Source organism: Scylla paramamosain, chromosome 44 (genome assembly GCF_035594125.1).
Source record: "Scylla paramamosain isolate STU-SP2022 chromosome 44, ASM3559412v1, whole genome shotgun sequence".
NCBI classification, from domain to species: domain Eukaryota; kingdom Metazoa; phylum Arthropoda; class Malacostraca; order Decapoda; family Portunidae; genus Scylla; species Scylla paramamosain.
In genome coordinates, this window is record NC_087194.1 from 11,456,055 (window position 1) to 11,479,559 (window position 23,505).

Genomic DNA, 23,505 nt, shown 5'->3' on the forward strand with positions numbered 1-23,505 from the left:
AGAGGCCCCGAGGTATGAAAGGTGGTATGATGGAAGCCTGGGCGGTGATCTTCTCTTCCGAGCGAGGGCACAGTGTATGGATGTGAATGCAAGGAGTTACAGGTGGTCTGAGTCCCGCAGCAAAGTGTGCCAGATGTGTGACATGGGAGAGGATGAGACGGTGGAACATGTGGTGCTGGAGTGTGTGAAGTATGCCAGAGACAGGAATGAGATGATGCAAGTGATACTGACTGAGTTAGGGCATGATAGGAATGAAAGAGTGGAGAAGACAGGAAAGGAATGGATGGTGTTGTTGCTGGGACTGTGTAGAGAGGCGAATGAAAGGATGATTGAGGCGGTGAAAGAGTTTCTGGAGAGAATGTGGCGTGCCAGGTGTATGAACAATTAGGATAGAGGATGCTGTTCGTTTCTCTTTTTTTCCCCTTTCTACAGGAGTTGCCGATCCAAAGGCCTGGCTCAGGAGTAATCCTGTGCCACCTGTACCATCAAGATCAAGATCGAGAGAGAGAGAAAAAGAGAGGCCATGTTTGAGCTAGTTCACTTATCTGTGGTTCCTCTCCCCCTCTCTCTCTCTAATTAGAGCGAAAATGGCGGCGGAGGAGCTCAAGGATGAAGCCAACGACTATTTGAAAAGTAAGAGAGAGAGAGAGAGAGTGTGTGTGTGTGTGTGTGTGTGAAGTTCTAGCTCGCTCTGGCTGCCTGATCACACACACACACACACACACACACACGCACGCACACATTTACTACTTGAGCAGTGTTGCACGGCGCCTCTAAGTGTTTCATTAAACCGCTGAAAAAAAAAAATTATTTCAATCCATGTATTTGTGTATTTAAATGCGCTTGAATGTTGCAGTCTGTTAGTGTGTGATTCTTGTTATCGTTATTGGCCACTAGTGAAGAGGTGGGGTCCCTGGCTTTCGTGGACCCGTCTGGCGTTGCTCCTTGTGCCCCTAACCTAACCTTGCCCTCCCCGGTAACACTGCAAGGAAGATACACCACTGGCAACACTGACAGACGACCCAGCCAACCAGGGACCCCACACGTACACTAGTGGCTGTTATTGATGTGTGTGCGTGTGTGTGTGGGCAATAAGTCAGCTGTTAGCACGTCTTTAAAACAACGCGGTTTTATTATAGTTTAAGCCATTACACACTACGTGGTAATAACCTACCTCATTTTGTTCTCACTTTTCACATCATTTCTAATGATTACACTACTTGTCGGAAATTAATAATAACGCCGTGGGCCGTGGGTAGAGATTGGGGACATTAGCTTAAACTATAAATTTAACATTTTTTTTCACTATTTATTATCTATTGATTCATTTATTGCAATTTTTTTGTTCTTGTTTTGTTGCAGTAATTTACCAGAAAGACTTGGTGCACTTGTTGAAGGTGTTACTGGTTGACAAGCACACCATTACATAATTCACTTAAAACACTGACTTCTTTCTGTAGCTGTTAGGTTAGGTTAGGTTTGGTTAAGTTAGGTTTGGTTAGATTAGGTTAGGTTAAGTTCTGTTTGGTTAGGTTAGGTTAGGTTAAGTTAGGTTAGGTTCTGTTAGGTTTGGTTAGGTTAGGTTAAGTTCTGTTAGGTTTGGTTAGGTTAGGTTAAGTTCTGTTAGGTTTGGTTAGGTTAGGTTAGGTGCACAACGAGCAATGATGCTGTTAGGTTCAGGGTACAAAAAACATTTACTAGTTATAGTTAGGTTAGGTTAGGTATACAACAAACAACCAAACTCTGGTAGGTACAGGGTACGAGAAAGATTTAGGAGTTATAGTTAGCTCTGAACTCCGTCTAAGGAAACAATGCATAGAGGCCAGAAGCAGGGCAAATAGGGTACTAGGATTAATTTTTAGGAGTGTTAAAAGTAGAAGGCCGGAAGTAATATTAAAGTTATACTTAGCGCTGGTCAGACCTCATCTAGACTACGCTGTGCAGTTCTGGTCCCCACATTACAGGAAAGATATAGGTTTATTAGAATCAGTACAGAGGAGAATGACTAAAAGGATACAGGGGACGAGGAGTGTTCCTTACGAGGCGAGGTTGAAGCTGTTAAATTTATGTCGTTTAGAGACGCAGAAGTTAAGAGGGGACATGATGGAAGTCTTTAAGTGGTATAGGGGCTACAACAAGGGGGCAAACTCAATCTTAGACCAGCAGCCAGGACAGAACAAGAGGTAACGGGCACAAGGTTGAAAATTTAGGTTTAGGAAAGAGATGGGGAGGAATTGGTTCTCAAATAGTGTGGCAGATGAGTGGAACGGACTCAGCAATCAGGCTGTTAGTGGCAAGTCTTAGGGAGCTCTGAGAGATTAGACTGGGTGGTGATTGGAGAGGACAGCTGGAGATTGGCAGGCCTATTTCACACAGGGACTGCCACGTGTAGGCCTACTGGCTTGTTGCACCTCACCTTAATAGTCTTGTTATACTTGTGAATTGAAAGTATTGGATTTCTTTAATATATTACTAATGCAAGTATTAAAAACGTGGGGGCTTTGATGTTTACGATATAAGGAGATAAGCATGTTTTGTGGTGTGTTGTGTGGTTAAATGCTGTTTGTTAAACTCAACCTTCCTTTCAGTTGTAGCTATTAAATGTTTTGCTTGTGTTAAGTTTGGTTTGGTTAGGTTAGGTTAGGTGTGTGTGTGTGTGTGTGTGTGTGTGTGTGTGTGTGTGTGTGTGTGTGTGTGTGTGTGTGTGTGTGTGTGTGTGTTATTTCTAAGCTTTTATTGGTACAAATATTTCAAGCTGTGTTTTGTTTGTTGTAATAAACACACTCCATGTCTTTTTGTGACGCCCAGCCCTTCAGGAAGTAAACAGTTCATGCAGGGAAGCCACAGAACGCCTCACTTCTCATCTCTCTAAAATTTGTGATTGGTGCAGAGCAAACTTGGTATTGTTCAGTGGCTCAAAAAGTCAATTCCACCACCTATCAGCTGGATACAACCTTCCAGACAACTCTCCCCTCTTCTTCAGTGACACTCAACTGTCCCCCTCTTCCACACTGAACATCCTCGGTCTGTCCTTTGCTTATAATCTGAACTGGAAGCTTCACATCTCTTCTCTAGCTAAAATAGTTTCTGTGAAGTTAGGCGTTCTGAGATGTCTCCACCTGTTTTTCTCACCCCCCCAGCTGCTAACTCTGTACAATGGGCCTTATCCGTCCATGTATGGAGTGTGTATGGAGCTTCACGTGTCTGGGGGGGCTCCACTCATGCCACTCTGCCACACAAGGTGGAGTCAAAAGCTTTTCGTCTCATCAACTCTCTCTCTCTCTCTCTCTCTCTCTCTCTCTCTCTCTCTCTCTCTCTCTCTCTCTCTCTCTCTCTCTCTCTCTCTCTCTCTCTCTCTCTCTCTCTCTCTCTCTCTCTCTCTCTCTCTCTCTCTCTCTCTCTCTCTCTCTCTCTCTCTCTCTCTCTCTCACCACTGTTCTGTCCACCTCTCTAATGCAAGAGTGAACCAGTATTCTCAATCATTCATCCCTTTCTTTGGTAAACTCTGGAAGTCCCTGCCTGCTTCTGTACCTCCACCTTCCTGTGACTTGAACTCCTTCACGAGGGAGGCTTCAACACACTTACCCTTCAAATTTTGACCACTGCTTGGGACTCTTGTATGGGACTGGCATCTCAGTGGCTTTTCTTTATTTTATTGAATTTTTGTTGCCCTTGGCCTGTGTCTCTTGTACATTAAAAAATATTAAAGAGATTGTGTCTGTCTGTCTGTATGAATTTTTTATTATTTCTTGTCTAGTAGTAGTAGTAGTAGTAGTAGTAGTAGTAGTAGTAGGTAGTAGTATTTATCATTGTCTATCTTATCTCAATCAGATCAACTAAATTTCTCTCTCTCTCTCTCTCTCGTCTCTCTCTCTCTCTCTCTCTCTCTCTCTCTCTCTCTCTCTCTCTCTCCTCTCTCTCTCTCTCTCTCTCTCTCTCTCTCTCTCTCTCCTCTCTCTCTCTCCCCACTTATACTTTTAAAAACATTCTTCTTCTTCTTCTTCTTCTTCTTCTTGTTGCTCCACCACCACCACGGCCAAAATAGTAATAATAATAATAATAATAATAATAATAATAATAATAATAATAATAATAATAATAATAGTAATGAGAGCAGCAGACAGGCCGTGGGGCGAGATGAACCAGGTGGGAGGCTTCATAGGGCCCAGGGACACAGCCAGGGACACTCACCAAATCCTCAGGGTCATTAATCACGGCACCACAAGAAATAACTCATTCAACACACACTGAACGGGGATAACTACTACTACTACTACTACTACTACTACTACTACTACTACTACTACTACTACTACTACTACTACTACTACTACTACAAGACGAGTGTGTGAATGGCTTCCTGCATCAGCCCTTGTGTTCTTTATAATAATCGTAATACTAATAATGATATTTTCTTTTTCTTTTCAGAATTAAGAAAATTGAAGCCTTCTCTCAGACATGTAAGTATACGACTACTCTTACTACTACTACTACTACTACTACTACTACTACTACTACTACTACTACTACTACTACTACTATTTTGTTCATTGACACAGTACTAGCTCGACTGTTATTGTTATTTTGTTGATTTTATACTATTAACAACAACAACACCACCACCACCACCAACAATAACAACAACAACAACAACAACAACAACAACACCACCACCACACCACCACCACCACCACCACTACTACTACTACTACTACTACTACTACTACTACTACTACTCTACCACCACTACCACCCACCCACCCACCCACCCACCAAAACGCACACACACACACACACACACAGAGAGAGAGAGAGAGAGAGAGAGAGAGAGAGAGAGAGAGAGAGAGTCAGTTTCCTTTAAAGTGAGTGAGAGAGAGGGAGTGTGTGAACAAGCTGTGTGTGCGTGTGTGTATATACAAACAAACACACACACACACACACACACATTCTCTCTCTCTCTCTCTCTCTCTCTCTCTCTCTCTCTCTCTCTCTCTCCTTCCTTGGTCTCTTTCCTTATAATTATCTCCTCCTCCTCCTCCTCCTCCTCCTGTTTGTTTTTGTCAGTGTTTCCTTATCAATTGTTGTGTTTGCAGGAACAAAGAAGAGCAATTCTTGACAAACAAACAAACAAACAAGGACACGCGTTGAGTCTCGCAGGTCACGCCAGCCTCTCGGAAACTGTTGCTTGCTTCACCTGGCAATTGTGAACCAGTAAGTCAATTCTTGCTTCGCTTTGCTGAGGTTACCTTACCTTACCTTACCTTAGGTTAGGTTAGGTTAAGTTAGGTTAGGTTAGGTTAGGTTATGTTAGGTTAAGTTAGTTTAGGTTAGGTTATGGTTTGGTTAGGTTAGGTTAGGTTATGGTTAGGTTAAGTTAGTTTAGGTTAGGTTATGGTTTGGTTAGGTTAGGTTAGGTTATGTTAGGTTAGGTTAGGTTATGGTTAGGTTAAGTTAGTTTAGGTTAGGTTATGGTTTGGTTAGGTTAGGTTAGGTTAGGTTATGGTTTGGTTAGGTTAGGTTAGGTTATGTTAGGTTAAGTTAGGTTAGGTTATGGTTTGGTTAGGTTAGGTTAGGTTAGGTTATGGTTTGGTTAGGTTAAGTTAAAAGTTTGGTTTGGTAAAGTTATGTTGGATTAGGTCAAGTTAGGTTTGGTTTTGTTTGGTTATGTTAGGTTAGTTTAGCTTGTGTTGTGTTGTGTTGTGTTGTGTTAAGCCGTGAGGTTGTTGTGCACCGTGGACAGGTGGACGGGTGCAGCAGTGAGCACACTGGTGTGTGGGGCTTGGCACACCAGTGGTGCGCTGGTCAGTAAACACAGCTGTAGATTTAAAGTAATTTTCTCCTTTGCAATTACTGAGTGCACCTTTTGTTGACTTTTGAACATTAGCAAGGGACAGGAACATGTGCAACACCAACACACCAACATGCATTGACCCTTTCCTCTGAGGCAAGGTGTTCACACTCCACCACTGAACACTCACCCTTTTTATGGTGTGAACAACTAAGACACGGTAACACAAACACAGACAAACAAACAAACAAACAATGTGCAGTGCAGAACTGGAGTTTGCAACAACTTGTATTTTGTAGGTGAAGAAAATGAGTGCGATCAGCGTGAGTGGTTTGGTGAGTGGCACGCAGCGCGTTCCAGCACGGAAGCCTTCTCTGTTCTCAATGCTAAAATTAATGTGCTGCCCAAACAAACACAGCTGTCGTTGGCTTGTCACAAATGTGCATGTCACACACAAATGGTTTGAATAATACTGAAGTAAACACACCTTCTACAAACAACACTGCTCACTACACTGACATGCTGCACTCACACACACACACACACACACACACACACACACACACACACACACACACACACACACATGTAAATATATATGTGTGTGTATGTGTGTGTGCACGCGTGTCAAGCCACACGAGTCGTTGGGACAGAGAGAAGGTGCCCACGTGCTTTCTCCTTGACGGCTCCAGTGTGACTGGCGCTGCAGCAGTGAGAAGCTTGCCAACACAGGGCCATCTCCTGTTGTTGTCTGATGCAGCTAGTGGCTTGAGTTAGGGTACCTTAGGGTAGCTTAGCTTAGGTTAGCTTAGGTTTGGTTAGGTTAGCTTAGGTTAGGTTAGGTCAGGTTAGGTTAGGTTAGGTTAGCTTTTGTTAGGTGAGGTTAGGTTAGCTTAGGTTAGGTTAGGTTAGGTTAGGGTATGGTGCAAGAAGTAAAGGGGATGGCAGTGTTGATTGTAGGTGCAAATTTAGCAGGATAACTAAGGTGATGCTATAAGAAAATGACAAAAGGTGTTTTTTGATGCATTTGTACCACAGGTGATGCGTTGACCTAGCCTGACCCTCCCCTAACCTAACCTCACCTCACCTAAACAAACCTAACACAACAAAATCTAAAGCAACCTAACCTAACCTAACCTAACTTAAACTAATCTAACTTAACCTCTCTCTCTCTCTCTCTCTCTCTCTCTCTCTCTCTCTCTCTCTCTCTCTCTCTCTCTCTCTCTCTCTCTCTCTCTCTCTCTCTCTCTCCTCAGCCAAGCAAAAACTGAGCCACCCTATTGATCGACAGGGGATCACCATCAGCTCTCCCATTGGCCCAGAGCTTCGTGGATTGTGATTGGACGGCTGGCTGGCTGACCTGACTTGACCTGACCTCAACTGAGCCAACATGATTTACGTTTTCCTCGTTGACACTGGCACCATGATGACCTTTGACATGAACCTGGCACTAGAGAGGTAGGCAGAGAGAGAGAGAGAGAGAGAGAGAGAGAGAGAGAGAGAGGAGAGAGAGAGAGAGAGAGAGAGAGAGAGAGAGAGAGAGTTTGTTTACTGTTGATAAAAGTGCAATATTAAACACATCAAAGCACACACAAGTGCCATTATATCTGTGGTAGTAGTAGCAGTAGTAGTAGTAATAATAATAATAATAATAATAATAATAATAATAATAATAATAATAATAATATTTGGTTTATTCATTTTGTGCAGTGTTGAGGTGGTGAAGGGTGCAATACACAATGTTGTCAAGGTGCCCCCAGACAAGCAGGTCAGTATTGCCAGATAGCTTACCTTAGCTTAGGTTAAGTTTGGTTAGCTTAAGGTTCTTCCAAACTGGTGTGTATATCCTGTTGTGTGTGTGTGTGTGTGTGTGTGTGTGTGTGTGTGTGTGTGTGTGTGTGTGTGTGTGTGTGTGTGTGTGTGTGTGTGTGAGTGCCTTGCTGAGGCCAAACAAGACAAGCTTTTCTGTGAGGTGTGAACGGACAGGAGGGGCACGAGTGACGGTCCTGTAGGTCCTGGCACGGGCAGCACTGGGTGGCGGCCGTCACGTGGCTTGGTGCGGGAGAGACTCCTGGGCAGTGAGAGGGATGGCAGAGGGGCTGGCAGAGTGAGGGTGCACCAGCAGACACACCCTGCCTGACTGTGGTGCACAACAAACTCACCAGTGACAAGGCTGTGTGTCCCTCGGCTGGTGAGGCAAGGCACGCCGGCTGGACCCGGCGAGGGAGAGGCAGCCTGCACCAGGAGACTGACTGACTGACTGATTGATGGACTGACTGACTGACTGACTGACTGACTGACTGACTGACTGACTGACTGACTGACTGATGGACTGACTGACTGATGGACTGACTGACTGATGGACTGACTGACTGACTGACTGACTGACTGACTGACTGACTGACTGACTGACTGACTGACTGACTGACTGACTGATGGACTGACTGACTGACTGACTGACTGACTGACTGACTGTGTGGGCCAATTCAGGCTGCGCAGTGTGTGTGTGAGTGTGTGTGTGTGTGTGTGTGTGTGTGTGTGTGTGTGTGTGTGTGTGTGTGTGTGTGTGTGTGTGTGTGTGTGTTTGTTTGTTTGTTTGTTTGTTTGTTTATTCAGCTTTATTTTATTGAACTACTACTACTACTACTACTACTACTACTACTACTACTACTACTACTACTACTACTACTACTACTGTTGCAGGCACAGGTGGAGGGGTGCCTCAACATGCCAGCCACCTACAACAGTGTGGTGGCGCGGACACAGTTAGCACAGCAGTTTTACGAGCACGCCAGTGAGGTCACCAGAACGTGCCGCCAGCTTGTTCACAACCAGCATCTGCAGCAACAAGGTCAGGTCGGGTTAGGTCAGGTTAGGTTAGGTTAAGTTAGGTTTTTCAAATGTGAATGTTGTTAATGTGTCAAAATGAAGGTCACAGGGGGTTCTGAAGGTCACAGGAGGAAAGCGGAAGAAGAAGAGGAAAGGTAGAGAGGAAGAAAGAGAAAAAGATGAAGAAGAGAAGAGGGAACCAAGAGGAAGAAGAGATAATTGTCATGAATTTGTCTCTCTCCTTCTCTTCCTCTTTCTTTCCTCTGTCCATTACTACTACTACTATTACTACTACTACAACTACTACTACTACTACTACTACTACTACTACTACTACTACTACTACTACTACTACTACTGCAGGCTGGGCAGTAGTGTTGGGCAACTTGGAAGACGTTGTGGCAGCCTTCAGAGCAAGACATGATGCATTCCAGCAAAACTTTGTAATCTCAGTGGCTGGGAGGAGAAGGTCGCCCTGCTTCACTTGTAAGTGTGTGTGTGTGTGTGTGTGTGTGTGTGTGTGTGTGTGTGTGTGTGTGTGTGTGTGTGTGTGTCAAGGTTGGAGGAGAGGTGGAGGGAACATGGAGGAAGGTCTGCAAGGGAGGAGAAGCCTGCAGGTAACTTGTGGGAGATATGGAGGAGAGAAGACAGGTTGGTGGAGGGAAAAATGTGTGGTTGTCATGTCAGACTATCTAACAAAAGTACTATTTTAATCATGAAGCAAGTGTTGCAGGATAGTCGGGATTGGAGGAAAGGTGGAGGGAGCATGGAGGAAGGTCTGTGAGGGAGGAGAAGCCTGGAGATAACTTGTGGAGGGAGATATGGAGGAAAGAAGAGAGGGAGGTGGAGAGAATGTCTTGCATATTTTTTTATTATTTTCAAGTCTCTCCTACAGTTGTGTGTGACTCTTTACTCTTCCTGGCAACTCACCAATGGGGAGAGGAGGAGAAGGAAGATGATGATGATAATGAGGAGGAGGAGGAGGAGAAGAGAGGAGAAAGGAGGAAAGAGATAGAAAAATGGTTGGAGTGTGTGTGTGTGTGTGTGTGTGTGTGTGTGTGTGTGTGTGTGTGTGTGTGTCACTATTACTACTACTACTACTACTTACAGTTTTGAAGAGGACCTGAAGCTACTGGCAAGGATTCCAGTCTTCCCTGAACTCTTGGGGAAGACACAAGAGGAAGAGGAAGAGGAGGAAGCTGGGAAGAAGAGGAGGACAAGCACAGCACAGAAGAAAGAGGAGGAGGAAAAGAAGGAAGAGGAGGAGGAGGAGGAGGAAGAAGAGGAAGAGCATGAGAAGGAGAAGAGGGCAGGAGGAGAAGGAGAAAAAAGAGAAAGTAAGTTGTTGTTTTTGTTGTTGTTGCTGTTGTAAATAAAAATTGTTGATATTCTCTCTCTCTCTCTCTCTCTCTGACAGTGAGTTAAGTGTCACTGCTGGACTGGATCAGCGCCAAGGACAGCCAAAGTGATGTCAGACATTGCCCAACTCTGCTGCAGAGGACTGGCCCAGCTGTGTGTGTGTGTGTGTGTGTGTGTGTGTGTGTGTGTGTGTGCGTGCACCAGGATGTCAGGTATTCACACCCAATTCTTGCTGCATAATTGTGTTTCTGCAGGATTGAATCAAGTTTGTAATCTTGCATTGTTTAACAAGTTGAGTTCTCAAATTTTTTTTTAATCTGGCTCCCCCTCCCCCTGTGTTAGAATATTGCACGTTTCCAAGGCCACAGGGACGCTTAGACGGGTTCTCAAGTGTTTCCTGTCACTAATGCAGAAATGTTGTTAATCTGTCACTGCAACTGTAAAAACACCCTTGAAAATCCGCGTCACTTCAACTAAAGCCTTTTAAAAGAACGTTTTTCCTGTCAGCACTGCAGAAATGTTGTTAATCTGTCACTGCAACTGTAAAAACACCCTTGAAAACCCGCGTCACTTCAACTAAAGCCTTTTAAAAGAGTGTTTCTCCAGTCAGTACTGCAGAAATGTTGTTAATCTGTCACTGCAACTGTAAAAACACCCTTGAAAACCTGCATCACTTCAACTACAGCCTTTTAAAAGTGTTTCTCCTGTCAGTAATGCAAAAATGTTAATATATCACTGCAACTGTAAAAACACTCTTGAAAACCCACGTCACTTTAACTAGAGCCTTTTAAAACAATGTTTCTCCTGTCAGTAATGCAGAAATGTTGTTAATCTGTCACTGCAACTGTAAAAACACCCTTGAAAACCTGCATTATTTCAGCTACAGCCTTTTAAGAGTGTTTCTCCTGTGAGTAATGCAGAAATGTTGATCTGTCACTGTAACCGTAAAAACACCCTTGAAAACCCACATCACTTCAACTCCAGCCATTTAAAAGAATGTTTCCCCTGTCAGTAATGCAGAAATGTTGTTAATCTGTCACTACAACTGTAAAAACACCCTTGAAAACCCACTTGACTTGAACTAAACACACACACACAAACACACAGCACTAGTACTGCTGTTGCCACACAGATCAGTGAGGGGCTGCTGGAACAAGTGGGGCAAGAGGTCAGTGCTGTGCTTCAAGAGGCAGACCAGCCACAGATGAATGCTTGACTCACCATACTCATCATCAACCTGTGTCCTGTACTTTGTGTATAATATCTTTGAGTCTTGAATCTAATACACTCCTCACTGTTCACTTGTACATGTTGAGCCTCACTACATTCACGCAGGTCGGAACAAAATTAAGTTTGTCCATTTTGTGTGTCCATTCTTTATTATGGCCATTGTACAAGATGCAGCGTTTGTGTATGTTATGCTGTGTGTGTGTGTGTGTGTGTGTGTGTGTGTGTGTGTTTGTGAGGGGCTCACTTATTGGTGAGGGGCTGTGGGGAGTCACTGGGTTTGTAAACATACTGTGGGGGGACATACTGTGGCGCTGTGGCCTGAGGTGAGGTGAGGTGAGGTGAGAGAGAGAGAGAGAGAGAGAGAGAGAGAGAGAGAGAGAGAGAGAGAGAGAGAGAGAGAGAGAGGGGGGGGGGGCAGCATGAGTGAAACAAAGCAGATGTTGTTGATTGTTGATGATGCAGGGGAGAGGTGTTGTTGTTATTCAGTGTTCTTCATTGCACGAGATGTTGTTGTTGTTGTTGTTGTTGTTGTTGTTATTGACTGGCAACCAAGCCTGGCTGGCGTGGGCCTTGTCATGTGGCCCACAGGTAATTCTTAGTGGTCAGTCTATCGGTGAGTACAGCTGAGCGCTGCCTGATTGCACGAGAGGTATTGTTCATAGTTGTTCATTGTAGGTGAGGGAAGACACAGTATGTTGAGGGAAGGCAGCAGCTGTGGAGGAGTGAACAGCTGCACCACTGACAGCAGCAGCAGCAGCAGCAGCAGCAGCAGCACTGCTGAATACTACTACTGCCACTACTAAGTACTGCTGATGTTTTTCTCCTCCTCCCAGCACAGCAGCAGACTCGGGTACTGTTACAGCTCTGCTCCTTCCTACAGGACACGTTCCCATCACCTTCACGTCCTGGACACGTGCACAAACTTGTGCCTGGGCAGTCTCACTGCAGCAACTGCCAGTGCTGTGGCTGGGTGGCAGGAGGCAGGGACAAGCTGGCCACCCTCTCTGTCACTACCTGCTGGGGAAAGACCACCATTATCATCATCATCTTGGTTTTCCTTTTTTGTTTTCTTTCACAATTTACAAGGAATATTAACAGTTTGTTTTGTTAGTGTTGTCTGTTTGTTATTAAATGATGTGTTGATTGTGTTGTTGTTGTTTATGTGTTAGTTGTTGTTGTGTTTTGTATGTGTGACTGATGAATAAAATAAAGGCAGTCGTGTCACACTTACAGGTGTTTGTTTGCACCTCAACTCTACACAACAATAATGGGCTGGATAGATGTATTATTATTATTATTATTATTATTATTATTATTATTATTATTATTACTATTATTATTATTATTATTATTATTAGTGTATAATTACCAGTATATTTCAACAAATGCTGGAACTACTACTGCTACTACTAAAAATATATAATCCAGGAGCTCTACTAGCACTTTTACTACTATACTGAACATTGCTATCAATTCTACCACCACCACCACTCCTCACCTTGCTCATCCTGTCCCTGCACCCTGGCCAGCTGCTGGAGGAGGAGGAGGCCCCGGTGACACTGGGTGAGGTAGAAGGTGGATGCCATTTCCTCCTCCTCCTGCTGCTGCTGCTGCTGCTGTAGCTGTTGCAGCTGGTGCTGTGTGGCTCTGGGGGTCCCTCACAGACAGTGTGGCACTCACCACGCACAGCCCACCAATTATCTCCTCTGCAATAGTGATGAGAGGTTACATTAAAGTAGGTTACCACTTAAAAGGCTTAGAGACACTTAGAAATACTAAAAAAAAGTAAATAAATAATACAAAGAAAGATTAGGTTAGGTTGGGTTGTGTTAACACTCAAAATGGCAACAAAAATACAGTATGACTGGATTTGGGAAGAGTAAGAAAAAGAACAACAGGCAAATATAAAGAGAGAGAGAGAGAGAGAGAGAGAGAGAGAGAGAGAGAGAGAGAGAGAGAAAAGTAGGTGAGTAAAATAGCAGGTGTAACAATAATGAAGTGCCTCCCTCCTTGACTTGGGACAGTGAAGGTGGTAACAGGCCCTGCCACCATCTCAAACCACCACCTTTCATCACCACTTGTTACTTTCAAGCCACCAGCGCATACGCATTACCTTCATTCCCTATTAAGTTGAACACCTAAATACTACTAATGCCACCACCACCTCCACCACCACACATCAGTCAATTAATGAATAAAACCAATACTTCCCGTTCTTGTAGTTTTCATATGTAATGAAACAATGGAGGCAGGAATCACGTCGGCAGACAGACACAGATTGCTCTCTCCACCAGTCCCCCATCAACAGATTGACTGACTGAAAGACAGACAGACAGACAGACACAGGCTGCTCTCTCCACCAGTCCCCCATCAACAGATTGACTGACTGAAAGACAGACAGACAGACACAGGCTGCTCTCTCCACCAGTCCCCCATCAACAGATTGACTGACTGAAAGACAGACAGACAGACACAGGCTGCTCTCTCCACCAGTCCCCCATCAACAGATTGACTGACTGAAAGACAGACAGACAGACACAGGCTGCTCTCTCCACCAGTCCCCCATCAACAGATTGACTGACTGAAAGACAGACAGACAGACACAGGCTGCTCTCTCCACCAGTCCCCCATCAACAGATTGACTGACTGAAAGACAGACAGACAGACACAGGCTGCTCTCTCCACCAGTCCCCCATCAACAGATTGACTGACTGACTGACTGAAAGACAGACAGACAGACACAGGCTGCTCTCTCCACCAGTCCCCCATCAACAGATTGACTGACTGAAAGACAGACAGACAGACACACAGGCTGCTCTCTCCACCAGTCCCCCATCAACAGATTGACTGACTGAAAGACAGACAGACAGACACAGATTGCTCTCTCCACCAGTCCCCCATCAACAGATTGACTGACTGAAAGACAGACAGACAGACACAGATTGCTCTCTCCACCAGTCCCCCATCAACAGATTGACTGACTGAAAGACAGACAGACAGACACAGGCTGCTCTCTCCACCAGTCCCCCATCAACAGATTGACTGACTGAAAGACAGACAGACAGACACAGGCTGCTCTCTCCACCAGTCCCCCATCAACAGATTGACTGACTGAAAGACAGACAGACAGACACAGATTGCTCTCTCCACCAGTCCCCCATCAACAGATTGACTGACTGAAAGACAGACAGACAGACACAGGCTGCTCTCTCCACCAGTCCCCCATCAACAGATTGACTGACTGAAAGACAGACAGACAGACACAGATTGCTCTCTCCACCAGTCCCCCATCAACAGATTGACTGACTGACTGACTGAAAGACAGACAGACAGACACAGATTGCTCTCTCCACCAGTCCCCCATCAACAGATTGACTGACTGAAAGACAGACAGACAGACACAGATTGCTCTCTCCACCAGTCCTCCATCAACAGATTGACTGACTGAAAGACAGACAGACAGACACAGGCTGCTCTCTCCACCAGTCCCCCATCAACAGATTGACTGACTGACTGACTGAAAGACAGACAGACAGACACAGATTGCTCTCTCCACCAGTCCCCCATCAACAGATTGACTGACTGAAAGACAGACAGACAGACACAGGCTGCTCTCTCCACCAGTCCCCCATCAACAGATTGACTGACTGAAAGACAGACAGACAGACACAGGCTGCTCTCTCCACCAGTCCCCCATCAACAGATTGACTGACTGAAAGACAGACAGACAGACAGACACAGACTGCTCTCTCCACCAGTCCCCCATCAACAGATTGACTGACTGAAAGACAGACAGACAGACACAGATTGCTCTCTCCACCAGTCCCCCATCAACAGATTGACTGACTGAAAGACAGACAGACAGACAGACACAGACTGCTCTCTCCACCAGTCCCCCATCAACAGATTGAGTGACTGACTGACTGACTGAAAGACAGACAGACAGACACAGGCTGCTCTCTCCACCACTCCCCCATCAACAGATTGACTGACTGAAAGACAGACAGACAGACACAGATTGCTCTCTCCACCAGTCCCCCATCAACAGATTGACTGACTGAAAGACAGACAGACAGACACAGGCTGCTCTCTCCACCAGTCCCCCATCAACAGATTGACTGACTGAAAGACAGACAGACAGACACAGGCTGCTCTCTCCACCAGTCCCCCATCAACAGATTGACTGACTGAAAGACAGACAGACAGACACAGATTGCTCTCTCCACCAGTCCCCCATCAACAGATTGACTGACTGAAAGACAGACAGACAGACACAGATTGCTCTCTCCACCAGTCCTCCATCAACAGATTGACTGACTGAAAGACAGACAGACAGACACAGATTGCTCTCTCCACCAGTCCCCCATCAACAGACTGACTGTTTGATTGATTGAAAGACAGACAGACAGACAGCCTGCTCGTATTTATTTGCTCAACTTCTCAACTTACTTAACTACAATCTCAGTCATCTAATTTTCATTATCAAAGAGTCAATAACGTTAAAATTTAGCCTCATTACTAATATTATTACTCTCTCTCTCTCTCTCTCTCTCTCTCTCTCTCTCTCTCTCTCTCTCTCTCTCTCTCTCTCTCTCTCGCTGATGTCACATCACACAGGTCATTATATAGATGGAGTTGTTTAAATATACACTCATTTCCCAATAGAATTAATTTTGTATTGTAAGTTTACATCAATAGTGCAATAATAGTAATGAAAAGCACAGATTTCTGCCTTTCATTACGTGGAGCTTCGATCTCAAGTAAAAACCATTATATATTAAATCAGATAAGGTAACAGCCACCTGGAACACGAGGAGCAGGAGAGAGCAGGCGAGGAAGAGTGGGGAGAGGGTGGCGGGCAGGGGAGGAAGGGAGCGGGATGTGAGGGGAGGGGAGAGAAGGAAGGTCTGAAACAGGGAGGTGAAACAAGTGAACGAGTGACACCAGTTTGCTAGTTACAGGAGTATACACGCGCACACACACACACACACACACACGACCATCTCCCTATAAACCTTGACAACCGTAGCATCACCGTCACCACCACCACCACCACCCCAGCCCTCAACCGCACCCAGCAACCACAACACCGATATCCCTACCACTATTACACAACCACCACCATCCCCAACAATCACAACCACCTTCACCACAAGCCAGTCACTTTCACCATCACTAACAACACTCTTCCATCAACATTCCACCCCCCCCACCGCAACTACCACCACCATCACCCTAGTTAGGCAACCACTTCCATCCTCTACAACCACACACACACCAAACACCACCACAACCACCACCTTGACCCAGTCACGTCTGCCATAGCCACCTCCACCTCCCCCTTCCACCATCCTACTCTCCACATGTCTCTTCCACTATCCACTCCTCCCTATCTACCACCAGGCCATACTCACATCCACCTCTCCCTTCACACCGCAATCCACCACAACACGCCCGCTGAGAAAAGATGCAACACCACCTCACCGCTGCAACACAACCGGAGACCTGTCACATCACGTCAGCGGGCGCAGGGCGAATGGCTGAGGAGACGGCGAGAAGAGAGTATCACGTGACTTCAATACTTGGTGCTGATTGGTCGAGGCTGTGCTGAGGTAATTGTCACTCAGAACAGAGCCGCACTCATAATACTGCTTGTAATGATAAAAAAAAAAAAAAAATAGAATCACGGTTATATTAGCAGTAGAAGACACCAATACACCGTGAGGCAAGAAGTAAAAACAAATGAAAGATGCATCAGTTTTACGAAGAGTAAGAAAGAAAACGGAAAAATAGAACGCTCTGATTGGCTGACGGGAAGCAGGCCATCACTACAGCTTTCGTATTTATTGAGGCTTATATAGACTTTAAATAGCCACTTGAGACTAATAAAATAACGTAGTACATGTAGTGAGGATGTTTTCACCAATGAGAGACAGGATAATGCTACGAAAAAAAGAAGATATATTAGAGTCATTGGGGGAATGTAGTAAGGCAGTCTCAGGTATCATAAATGCACTTGTTTTTCATGAGGACAGGTTATGTGCCTGTATTCTGAAAAGCTTTGCCCTCACACCAGACTGTTTTCAAAGGCCACAATGATGATTACACGGGTTTTCAAGACTGCTTTTCCTTTTGATGGTGTAGAAACCTTACCAGTCTGTCACGAGGACCGTAGAAACATCCTTAAAACCCGTGTAATTTGTACTACAGCCTCTTGAAAGTATTCGGATGCGGGCAGAAATGTTTCCGGATACTGTGTAGGGTCTCTATACACATCTGTTGTGTTTTGCTTTACTCTGCGATAAATTAACGTGTAAGTTGTTTGATGCGGGAACAGCTAGCCTGGGTGGACCTCCCCTCCTTTCTTGTTCCTCGGCTCGCTACGTACTGGGGTGGCGCCGCGCGGCACTAAGTGATCCAAGCCTTACAGGAAACACTTAGCAAATGACTCATTACATTTTTGTATGTGTCAGTGAAGGAAATGTACAGACACGCGTAACACAACAATACAGGGCTTGTTATCATTATACAATTAACATTTCTCATCATATGCATTGTATTCATTATGCACATCACTGTCATCGTTATTATCACCCTCCTCCTCCTCCTCCTCTTCCTCCTCCTCCTCCTCCTCCTCCTCATCATCATCATCATCATTCTCATCTTCATCATCATCACCACCATTATCATCATCATTATCACCATCATTCTCATCACCATCTTCACGAGGTCATCACCATTCTTTCTCGTCCTTCTGGCAATGATGACCCTAATGACTACACTGAGAAATGGCCTTCATCATCGCAGCCATTATCATCATTAATACCATCACCATCATTATCACCACCTCTCACCACTATTGTCATCATTGTCATCACCATCATTATCACCCTTATTTTTTATTGTTCCCAAACCCACCACCAAGATTATCACCACCACCACCACTACCATCATCATCGTCATCATCATAATCATCATCATCATCATCATAATTATCATTGATCGTCATTATTGTCCTTTAGTCTTATGTAAAACTTTTACAGCTCAAACTTGGTTACGAAATAAGGAAAGGAAAAGAGAAGAAAAGGAAGAGGAGGAGGAGGACAAGATGTTGGGTGATTAGGCTCATGAGAGAGAGAGAGAGAGAGAGAGAGAGAGAGAGAGAGAGAGAGAGAGAGAGAGAGAGAGAGAGAGAGAGTTGTTTTTGTTGTGTGATTAATTTATTGCGCTTGGAAACGCGCCAGTGTACAGGGATACACCATATAGAAATAGTCCTGGCAATATAAATTGATAGTTGAAATAATGACAGCATGAAGGCGAGCAGGTTGTGGTGAGGCAGAAGGTAAGTATCAAAGGCAGGGACAGCAGACATAAATGAATTAACAACAGAGTGAAGCTGGGCTTTTATAAGTTGAAAGTAGATAATACAACATGGAACTTGTGATATTCTAACCCGTGCACTGTTTACTACGTACAAGTAGTACAAGTACGTGTCTCTTAGGGAAATGTTTAGGACGTACTTGTACGTTTGCCGTTTTGCACAGTTGTGCGTCCTTTTATTTTGTTTTTGTGTAGATGTGGATATCTTAGTCGTAATAAAGAAGAATTTGGCAACTGAGGAAGTTATTATTTGTCACATATACATAGAGTTTTGGCGGGATATCCAATGAGCCGTGTGCTTCTCTATTTATAATGAACATTTTCAATGTATTTTGTTACTTTGTCTTCACATCCATCAGCAAAATCCATGGAATTAAAATGATTTCAAAACTATAAAATAGGTGTGTAATGATAAAAAAAAAAAATGTTATAGAATTTTTGGCGCGTTTTTCTTGTTGAGCGGTGGTGGTAACACTGGCCGGGGGAGCGGCCACCTTTCTTCCGCTCTCATTCAGCGCGTGCCTGCTGTCATAAAAAGATACCCAAGGTATTGTCTGAGGCTGATATTTCAGCCCTTCTTGATGATGAAGGGGTGACAGAGATAGGGGACAGTGATTCATCAGACGATACTAATGATCCTGATTACTCTGGTGAGTCAGGCACAGAGGAGGATGACTGTGAAGTAGATGATGTGGCTCACTCACAACAACCTCATCCAGCAGTGCACAGATACAGCCACAATCTCCAAAACGGAAAGCCACAGAATGCACAGATACTATATCGAATGGGTACCAGCATGGTAGTGTAGGACCACCTAACCCACCAGGCACATGTCAAAGTCAACACAACACACTGCACATAGTAACCCCCCCACCTCACCGCTGCTGACATGGAGTGGAAATGGGTAGATGGGAGTACCTTTCTTCCCTCAATACTTCCGTTTGATAGAGATGGTCGTGGTATTTGTGACCCCTCAGTCAACGAAAACAGCAGTGAGAGCGACATTTTTCGCCTGTTTTTTACAGAGGAAATAATGAAAACCATAGTTGAAGAAACAAACAAATTCTACGGTTTTACGATTGCTTGCAGAGTACTTTTACCCAACTCTCGCTTCCTAGACTGGCATCCAACAACTGTAAGGGAAATGAATTCTTGCCTGGCACTTATTATGCTGATGGGGCTGAATCTTAAAGAAAAGTATAAGCTTTACTGGTCGACTGATCCACTTCATCACGTGCCAGTTTTCAGTAAAGTGATGTCAGTAAACAGATTCACTGCCTTCCTGCAGTCCCTACATTTCCATGGCAACACAAAACCCACTGACGATGATAGAATGAGAAAGATATATTTGCAACCGCTTCAAATCAACATTCAGGCCATTTCAGAAGTTGGTTATTGATGAAAGTCAGGTACTCTGGCGGGGTCATTTGTATTTTCGCCAGTACATCTGAACGAAGCGTCATAGATTTGGCTTGAAATTATATGTTCTCTGTGATTGTGAAACTGGCTTCATATTAGACATGATTCTGTACTTAGGAGCTGGAACAGACATAAACCTAACGCAGGGACTGGGCAAGTCAGGGAGTGTTGTAAGCACTATGCTTGAGTCTTATTTGGGTAAGGGACACATTTTATATGTTGACAACTGGTACACCAGCCCTTCTCTTTTTCATTTCCTACACGAAAATATGACAGGAGCCTGCGGAACAGTGAAAGCAAATAGGAAGTTTATGCCTAAATATCCCTCTAAACTCGTGAAAGGAGAAGTCATCCACAAACAAGCAAATAATATTCTCTCACTTAAGTGGAAAGACAAGAGAGAAGTTCATTTGCTTACCACTGTTCATGAGCCAAAAATGGAGCGGAGTGAAGACACTGAGCGCTGCACGGGTACTTTCATCTGCAAGCCTCAAGGTGTGATTCATTACAACCTAAACATGAGGTTGTTTGATAAAAGTGACAGTATGATGTCGACAGTGGAATGCAAACGCAAACAATGAAATGGTACAAAAAACTGTTTTTCCATCTTGTTGACTGTGCCACTCTCACGCACACATCCTGTACCAGGGCAGCACAGGGAAGAAGAGAACACTGTATAATTTCACCAGAGGTTGTGAGACAGCTTCTCGAACAGTACTCTGAGCCACGAAATGGGGTAGGAAGGCGTGGGGCCGCAAATGGTGATGACCCTACACGCCTCACAGGACGTCAATTTCCAAAGACCATCCCTGCCACGCCGTGTGAGAAAAAAAGCAGAAGCCTTGTCACGTGTGTCGCACGTCAACACAGCGCCCCAAAGCACGGAAAGACACGCGATATATGTGTGTGGAATGTAATATTGCTGCTCTCTGCCTAGAACCGTGCTTTGAGCAGTATCATACCCTAAAGTAATGCTAAATGTGTCACATAATCATGTACACAGTGTATACAACAAATGGAGAAAAATAGGCACAGGAAATAAGTAAGCAAAAAAATAAAAAAATAAAAAAATCAGGACAAAAGTTTGTAAGGAATATACTTGTAAATGATTGAATGAAGTAAACTCCAATCCCTCCTCAGGATCCCTCTTAGCGAAGGTGCCTCTGACGTTTTGCCCCTGTTGGTGGGGAGACTTGAGGAGGCATTTTGCTGATTTTTCTTGCAATGACTATTGCTTCCGTGTCAGAGACCCGTCTTTGTGTGCTGAGCGCATAACTGAGGTGATAGTGTCTGGCATGGAGGCGTACATTCCTCACTCTTTTTCTCGTCCTAAACCTTCTAAACCTTGGTTCAACACAGCTTGTTCTCGTGCTACACATGATAGAGAGGTGGCCTACAAAAGGTACTTAATCCTTACATCACCAGAATCTCATGCACTTTATATTTCTGCCCGGAACCATGCTAAGTCTGTTCTCCAACTAGCCAAAAACTCCTTCATTAACAGAAAGTGTCAAAACCTTTCAAGACCTAACTCCCCTCGTTACTTCTGGCATCTGGCCAAAAATATCTCCTATAACTTTGCTTCTTCTTCTTTCCCTCCTTTATTTCAACCAGATGGCATCACTGCTATCACATCTATCTCCAAAGTTGAACTCTTCGCTGAAACCTTTGCTAAAAACTCTACCTTGGACGATTCCGGGCTTGTTCCTCCCTCTCCTCCACCCTCTGACTACTTCATGCTACCTATTAAAATTCTTCGCAATGATGTTTTCCATGCCCTCGCTGGCCTAAACCCTCGGAAGGCTATTGACCTGATGGGTTCCCTCCTATTGTTCTCCGAAACTGTGCCTCCGTGCTTGCACCTTGCCTAATCAAGCTACTATATACAATTGAAATTTAAGGGAAGCTCGCTACTCCACCACCAACACAAGGTGCTCAGTTGTCTGTGTCTGTGTCAACGTTCTCAAACATAACATAACTCTCTGGAGAAACTTTATTGGTCCCTTTGATATGGGGTATTAAAGGGTAGCACAGAGAGAGAGAGAGAGAGAGAGAGAGAGAGAGAGAGAGAGAGAGAGAGAGAGAGAGAGAGAGAGAGAGAGAGAGAGAGAGAGAGAGAGAGAGAGAATTACGGTCATTTCGCCCACATGTCAATTCGCCCACAAGTCAGTCAATTCGCCCACAGGTCAATTCGCCCACATATAAGAGTCAATTCGCCCACATATATTTAAAAAAAGAAATAATTATTAAAAAAAATCTACATACATGTAAGATTAAGAAAGTGGTGACAAAGAATTAAAAAGAAACTTTGTAACTGATTCAGAAATCAGTTACAAAGAATTAAAAATAAACTTTTATCAAAAGACAGTTAAATAAATGTAATATTCAGAAAGTAATGACCAAAAAGTAGTTACAAAGAATAAAAAAAAAACTTTGATTAAAAGACAGTTACATACATATAATATTCAAATAGTGACAAAGAATTAGAAACTTTTATTAAAATATAGATTCAGCTGCGCACTGGGCCATTCAGGTGAGCACACGCTTTCAGCAACTGATATGCCGATCGCTCACCCCTCACGTGTTCCTCCCAAAGAGTAAATATTTGACCCTGTAAGTTTCTATATTTTTTCCGTTCTATCCTTCGTAGCTTTTTTTTTCGGATACTAGCCTTATGTAGATAGATGTCAATTTAGCCCCTTTGTGGAGAAGGCTTACGAGGAGGTGAAACTGGAGGTTACATCTACCTGCAGCACGTTTGTTTAGTCGATTGTGCCAGCCTTCAATGTCATTATTGGTGCGGATAGACTGATTGAAAATACTCCAGCTAGAAGTTGGCCATAAGGAGTTGTGGATCCATGTTCTTGAAATGTACTGCATTATAGTCTGTAACTGGGCTGTGGTAGCTTGACGTGAGAGCCATTCAAACACGGGACCTATATCTGCCTCAGGCAGAAATGGAAGGACCATCACTTTCCGTAAGTGTTTGTACGTCCCGTCATCATGTGTGTGTGCATGCTGGAGACCAACCTCTTGAACCTACATAAGTATTTCAAAACAAAGAAATTAGACATTGTATTGTACAAAAGAAAAAAAAAATCTGGTCATATTATGGTGATCCAATTTGTTTTAAAACTACTATTCGACAGGTACTATATATAAGAAATCTGTAGGCAATTAGCTAAATTGACTAACCTTTCTCCATACAGCTTGCGTCCAATGGTATACGCATCCCTTGACCTTGGCATTAGGCAAAACCTCAGGCAAGACTTTCCACATTACTTCTAGCTCAAAATTCAGGTTTTTGGGCTCTGTCGGTCTTAAAATTTGTCTTTGTTTGCTGTTCTTGCCAAATGCTCTGGCTTAGGCAGACTAGGGCATGGTGCATTTCCTATCTCTTTTAGCAACACATCATCCACTATAGCAGTCGCTGGTTTAAACAGATCTTGTGCTGCCAGTTTCTTTACTTGTAATGTTACTTTAGTGACGATATCAGAGCC

The 23,505-nt window shown here is 44.1% G+C and overlaps 1 long non-coding RNA gene across 5 annotated transcripts in view; it reads right to left on the minus strand.

Moving 5' to 3' along the window:
* Window positions 1–11,328: 11,328 nt before the first annotated feature.
* The window catches only part of LOC135094073 (uncharacterized), a 41,986-nt gene continuing 29,809 nt past the window's right edge, over window positions 11,329–23,505 (minus strand). Inside the window, exons 1-4 of one of the 5 annotated variants that reach the window (XR_010263575.1) lie at window positions 17,360–17,598; window positions 16,621–16,857; window positions 12,705–12,912; window positions 11,329–12,223 (exon numbers count right to left, since the gene is read on the minus strand). This is a non-coding gene — a long non-coding RNA (uncharacterized LOC135094073). Of the gene's footprint in view, window positions 12,224–12,704; window positions 12,913–16,620; window positions 16,858–17,359; window positions 17,599–23,505 lie in introns of those variants that run through there. The other 4 variants (XR_010263576.1, XR_010263577.1, XR_010263574.1 and 1 more) reach the window with 4 other exon arrangements.